At 46.1% G+C, this 6,000-nt stretch overlaps 1 protein-coding gene across 1 annotated transcript in view; it reads left to right on the top strand.

The window, feature by feature from the left end:
- Positions 1–221: 221 nt before the first annotated feature.
- LOC128822988 (zinc finger protein 436-like) overlaps positions 222–6,000 on the top strand; it is a 30,266-nt gene continuing 24,487 nt past the window's right edge. Inside the window, exon 1 of the mRNA XM_054004950.1 lies at positions 222–562. The gene's annotated coding sequence lies outside the window, so the exon portion shown is untranslated. The remainder of the gene's footprint in view (positions 563–6,000) is intronic.

Genomic DNA, 6,000 nt, shown 5'->3' with positions numbered 1-6,000 from the left:
GTAATGAAGGTGTCCCCAGCACAGACCCTCCTGCTCTGCCTGAGCTCCCAGATCACAATGGAGAAGTAGCAGCGGGGCACTCACCCAGCAGCTGATCACACTCCGCCCCCAGCCTAAAGCACGTGCCAGGTGCTCTAGGAAATGCAGCTTCTGTGAGCTCTGCCTCTGCGCATGCGGAGCTCTGGTCCCCCTCCCTCCCGTGCAGTGCCCGGCTAGGCAGATGGTGTCAGTGGAGCAGGGACGAGTCCCAGCCACTGCAGACAGCCCCGGCGAGCGCGGCAGCCCGGGTGGGGTTTGCAGGGCACAGGAAGGGGCTGTAACAGCTGGGAGCGGTGGGTGCCGGGAGGAAGGAGGCAGGAGCCGGGAGAACAAAGAACCGAGAGCATCAGACCCCGCGCAACTCCTGAAAGACCAGACGCTGCTGCCTCCATCGTGACCTGGGAGCTGAGCAGTTGCTGCTTCCCCAGCGGGGTCTGTGCTGGGGAGAGCCCGTCATTAACCCCTCCGTGGCCGGCCGGGGGGGACCTTCTCCGGCTAGAAACCGCCCCGGACTCTGCTGACGGTAACTCCTGAGCTGTGACTCCAGGTGGCTGAGACCTTGGGGCTGGGCAGGTACCTGACTGCACAGTGCCCCCCCCCCCCCAGCTCTGCTTCCCGGGTGTGCGGGGCCCAGAGCTGCTGCCATCGCTAAGATCAGAAGGGATCCTTCTATCAGCGAGTCTGACCTGCTCCCACTGGCTCTCTGTGGTGTCCAGTAACTTGTGTGGATAAAGCAGGTCTTCCTGACTGGTACCGCCTTCCCCGCACGTGCAGAGCGGGGCCAGCCACGGGAGAGAGAAAGCCCTCAAGAATGGGATGGTGACTACGTTTCCCAACCAAGGGGGTAGGGTGTTAGGAAAGAGGAGGATACTTTCAAATCTTGGAGGGGGGGGGAAGGCTTTTGTTTGTGTTCTTTGTTGGTGAGTGTGTTCGTTCTCGGGACTGAGAGGGACCAGACATCAATCCAGGTTCTCCACATCTTTCTAAACAAGTCTCTCCTATTTCAAACTTGTAAGTAAATAGCCAGGCAAGGCGTGTTAGTTTTCCTTTGTTTTCTCAACTTGTAAATGTACCTTTTACTAGAGTGTTTATCTTTGTTTGCTGTACTTTGAACCTAAGACTAGAGGGGAGTCCTCTGAGCTCTTTAAGTTTGATTACCCTGGAAGGTTAATTTCCATACTGATTTTACAGAGATGACTTTTACCTTTTCCTTTAATTAAAAGCCTTCTTTTTAAAAACCTGATTGATTTTTCCTTGTTTTAAGATCCAAGGGGTTTGGATCTTGATTCACCAGGAGTTGGTGAAAGGAAGAGAGTGTCAGGAGAAATTAGAAGGGGTGGGGGCAGGGGCAGATTTCCCCCACCTAGGCACACTCACTGCAGCATCCTTGTACAGAGTCACTTTCCTGTGAACAAGATAAGGAGCAAAGAGAGGAAAAACCAGCCCCTGACTCTCCCTGTTCCCCCTGCTGCAGGAGTGAGCTGCCCTGGGGACAGTGCCAGGGGGAATCCCCCCAAAGGGGCTCCTTTGTTTTTGGTCTTTTCCAGTGTTTGATTCACACCCTGTTGCTTTTGCGAACAGGGGCTGCTAACAGGGAGTTTCACAAGGGAGTTGGGAAGGGAGCAGGGGTTCCTTGCTGGCTCTATCTGTTTCCCTTTATTCCCCTTAAAACCTATAAACCAAACTACATTCAAAACTTCTTGCTTAAATAACCTTTCATTAACTAGGAGACAATGCAGGCAGAAGCCCAGTTGCAGAGTGGGGGCTATCCAGTTTATTGCACTGAGTGCAGCATGTATGATTACCTGCCCCGTGGGTGGGTGGCGTATGTGTGCATTCGGTGCAAGGACCTCAGAGACCATGTACAGACTTCAGAAGCCAGGGTAGTGGAACTGGAGGAGCTAAGAGAGGCAGAGAGGTACATTGATGAGGCTTTCTGGGACACTGTAGAATTGTCCCACCTCCGGTCAGACAGCCCCTGCGCTGTTGAGGAGGATGAAAGGCCCAGGGAAGGAGAGCAGTCAACGGGAGCAGAGGGAAACCTTCCCATAGTTGGGACCCTCCTTCCAGATGGTGCTGGGGTTGCCTCTCGCACTGAGGTTACCTCTCCGGGGGAGGGAACTCCAATCACTAGGAAAAGGTAGGTGTTAGTAATGGGAGATTCGATCATTAGAAACGTAGATAGCTGGGTTTGTGATGACCGGGAGAATCGTATGGTGACTTGTCTGCCTGGTGCGAAGATTGCGGATCTCTTGAGGCATCTCGACAGACTTATGTGTAGTGCTGGGGAGGAGCACATGTAGGTACCAATGACATAGGGAAGGGTAGGAGAGACGTCCTGGAGGCCAAATTTAGGCTGCTAGGGAAGAGACTGAAATCCAGGACCTCTGTGGTGGCATTCTCAGAAATGCTCCCAGTTCCATGCGCAGGGCCAGGTAGGCAAGCAGAGCTTCAGAGTCTCAATGCGTGGATGAGACGATGGTGTAGAGAGGAGGGGTTTTCATTCATTAGGAACTGGGGAAACTTGGGATGTGGGGAGCCTATACTGGAGATATGGGCTCCACCTAAACCAAAGTGGAACCAGACTGCTGTCACTAAACATTAAAAAGGTTGCAGAGCAGTTTTTAAACTAGGAGATGGGAGAAAGCCGACTGCTGCAGAGGAGCATGTGGATTGGATAGAGACTTCTCTTAGGGGAGAGTCTCCAGGTTCTAGTCAGGAGCAGAGGATGGAAGAGGATAATGTAAGGGTCAGATCAGAGGATAAACATTCACATAAAAAAGAATCTGACACATCAGAAAAGGGCAGACAAATAAACAGTGACAAGTTTTTAAAGTGCTTGTACACAAATGCTAGAAGTCTAAATAATGAGATGGGTGAACTAGAGTGCCTTGTGATAAAGGAGGATATTGATACAATCGGCATCACAGAAACCTGCTGGAGTGAGGACAGTCAACGGGACACAGTCATTCCAGGGTACAAAATATATCGGAAGGACAGAATAGGTTGTGCGGGGAAGGGGGGGGAGGGTGAGTGGCACTATATGTGAAAGAAAATGTAGAATCAAATAAGTAAAAATCTTAAGTGAATCCACATGTTCCATAGAATCTCTATGGATAGAAATTTCATGCTCTAAGAATGTAACATTAGGGATCTATTATAGACCACCTGACCAGGACAGTAATACTGATGATGAAATGCTAAGGGAAATTAGAGAGGCTATCAAAATTAAGAACTCCATAATAGTGGGGGATTTCAATTATCCCGATATTGACTGGGAACATTTCACTTCAGGACAAAATGCAGAGATAAAATTTCTCGATACTTTAAATGACTGCTTCATGGAGCAGCTGGTACGGGAACCCGCAAGGGGAGAGGCAACTCTAGATTTAGTCCTGAGTGGAGCACAGGAGCTGGTCCAAGAGGTAACTATAACAGGACCGCTTGGAAATAGTGACCATAATACAATAGCATTCAACATCCCTGTGGTGGGAAGACCATTTAATTTCAAAAGGGGGAACTATGCAAAAATGAGGGGGTTTGTTAAACAGAAGTTAAAAAGTACAGTGACTAAAGTGAAATCCCTGCAAGCTGCATGGGCGCTTTATAAAGACACCATAGTATAGGCCCAACTTAAATGTATACCCCAAATTAAGAAACACAATAAAAGAACTAAAAAAGAGCCACCATTGCTTAACAACCATGTAAAAGAAGCAGTGAGAGATAAAAAGACTTCCTTTAAGAAGTGGAAGTCAAATCCTAGTGAGGCAAATAGAAAGGAGCATAAACGCTGCCAAATTAAGTGCAAGAATGCAATAAGAAAAGCCAAAGAGGAGTTTGAATAATGGCTAGCCAAAAACTCCAAAGGTAATAACAAAATGTTTTTTAAGTACATCAGAAGCAGAAAGCCTGCTAAACAACCAGTGGGACCCCTTGATGATCGAGATACAAAAGGAGCGCTTAAAGACGATAAAGTCATTGCGGAGAAACTAAATGGATTCTTTGCTTCAGTCTTCACGGCTGAGGATGTCAGGGAGATTCCCAAACCTGAGCCGGCTTTTGTAAGTGACAAAACTGATGAACTGTCACAGATTGAAGTGTCACTAGAGGAGGTTTTGGAATTAATTGATAAACTTAACATTAACAAGTCACTGGGATCAGATGGCCTTTACCCAAGGGTTCTGAAAGAACTCAAATGTGAAGTTGCGGAACTATTAACTAAGGTTTGTAACCTGTCCTTTAAATGGACTTCTGTACCCAATGACTGGAAGTTAGCTAATATAACACCAATATTTTAAAAGGGCTCTAGAGGTGATCCTGGCAATTACAGACCGATAAGTCTAACGTCGGTACCAGGCAAATTAGTCGAAACAATAGTTAAGAATAAAATTGTCAGATACATAGAAAAACATAAACTGTTCAGCAATAGTCAACATGGTTTCTGTAAAAGGAAATCGTGTCTTACTAATCTATTAGAGTTCTTTGAAGGGGTCAACAAACATATGGACAAGGGGGATCCAGTGGACATAGTGTACTTAGATTTCCAGAAAGCCTTTGACAAGGTCCCTCACCAATGGCTCTTATGTAAATTAAGTTTTCATGGGATAAGAGGGAAGATCCTTTCATGGATTGAGAAATGGTTAAAAGACAGGGAACAAAGGGTAGGAATTAATGGTAAATTTTCAGAATGGAGAGGGGTAACTAGTGGTGTTCCCCAAGGGTCAGTCCTAGGACCAATCCGATTCAACTTATTCATAAATGATCTGGAGGAAGGGGTAAACAGTGAGGTGGCAAAGTTTGCAGATGATACTAAACTGCTCAAGATAGTTAAGACCAAAGCAGACTGTGAAGAACTTCAAAAAGATCTTACAAAACTAAGTGATTGGGTAACAAAATGGCAAATGAAATTTAATGTGGATAAATGTAAAGTAATGCACATTGGAAAAAATAACCCCAACTATACATAAAATATGACGGGGGCTAATTTAGCTACAACAAGTCAGGAAAAAGATCTTGGAGTCATCATGGATAGTTCTCTAAAGATTCATAGATTCATAGATTCATAGATTCTAGGACTGGAAGGGACCTCGAGAGGTCATCGAGTCCAGTCCCCTGCCCGCATGGCAGGACCAAATACTGCCTAGACCATCCCTAATAGACATTTATCTAACCTACTCTTAAATATCTCCAGAGACGGAGATTCCACAACCTCCCTAGGCAATTTGTTCCAGTGTTTAACCACCCTGACAGTTAGGAACTTTTTCCTAATGTCCAATCTAGACCTCCCTTGCTGCAGTTTAAACCCATTGTTTCTGGTTCTATCCTTAGAGGCTAAGGTGAACAAGTTCTCTCCCTCCTCCTTATGACACCCTTTTATATACCTGAAAACTGCTATCATGTCCCCTCTCAGTCTTCTCTTTTCCAAACTAAACAAACCCAATTCTTTCAGCCTTCCTTCATAGGTCATGTTCTCAAGACCTTTAATCATTCTTGTTGCTCTTCTTTGGACCCTTTCCAGTTTCTCCACATCTTTTTTAAAATGCGGCGCCCAGAACTGGACACAATACTCCAGCTGAGGCCTAACCAGAGCAGAGTAGAGCGGAAGAATGACTTCTCGTGTCTTGCTCACAACACACCTGTTAATGCATCCCAGAATCATGTTTGCTTTTTTTGCAACAGCATCACACTGTTGACTCATATTTAGCTTGTGGTCCACTATAACCCCTAGATCCCTTTCTGCCGTACTCCTTCCTAGACAGTCTTTTCCCATTCTGTATGTGTGAAATTGATTTTTTCTTCCTAAGTGGAGCACTTTGCATTTGTCTTTGTTAAACTTCATCCTGTTTAACTCAGACCATTTCTCCAATTTGTCCAGATCATTTTGAATTATGACCCTGTCCTCCAAAGTAGTTGCAATCCCTCCCAGTTTGGTATCATCCGCAAACTTAATAAGCGTACTTT

This window comes from Malaclemys terrapin, chromosome 15 (assembly GCF_027887155.1).
Source record: "Malaclemys terrapin pileata isolate rMalTer1 chromosome 15, rMalTer1.hap1, whole genome shotgun sequence".
In the NCBI taxonomy this organism is placed as follows: Eukaryota; Metazoa; Chordata; order Testudines; family Emydidae; genus Malaclemys; species Malaclemys terrapin.
Note: the sequence above shows the minus strand (reverse complement) of the source record. Positions and strands in the feature narration are given on the sequence as shown.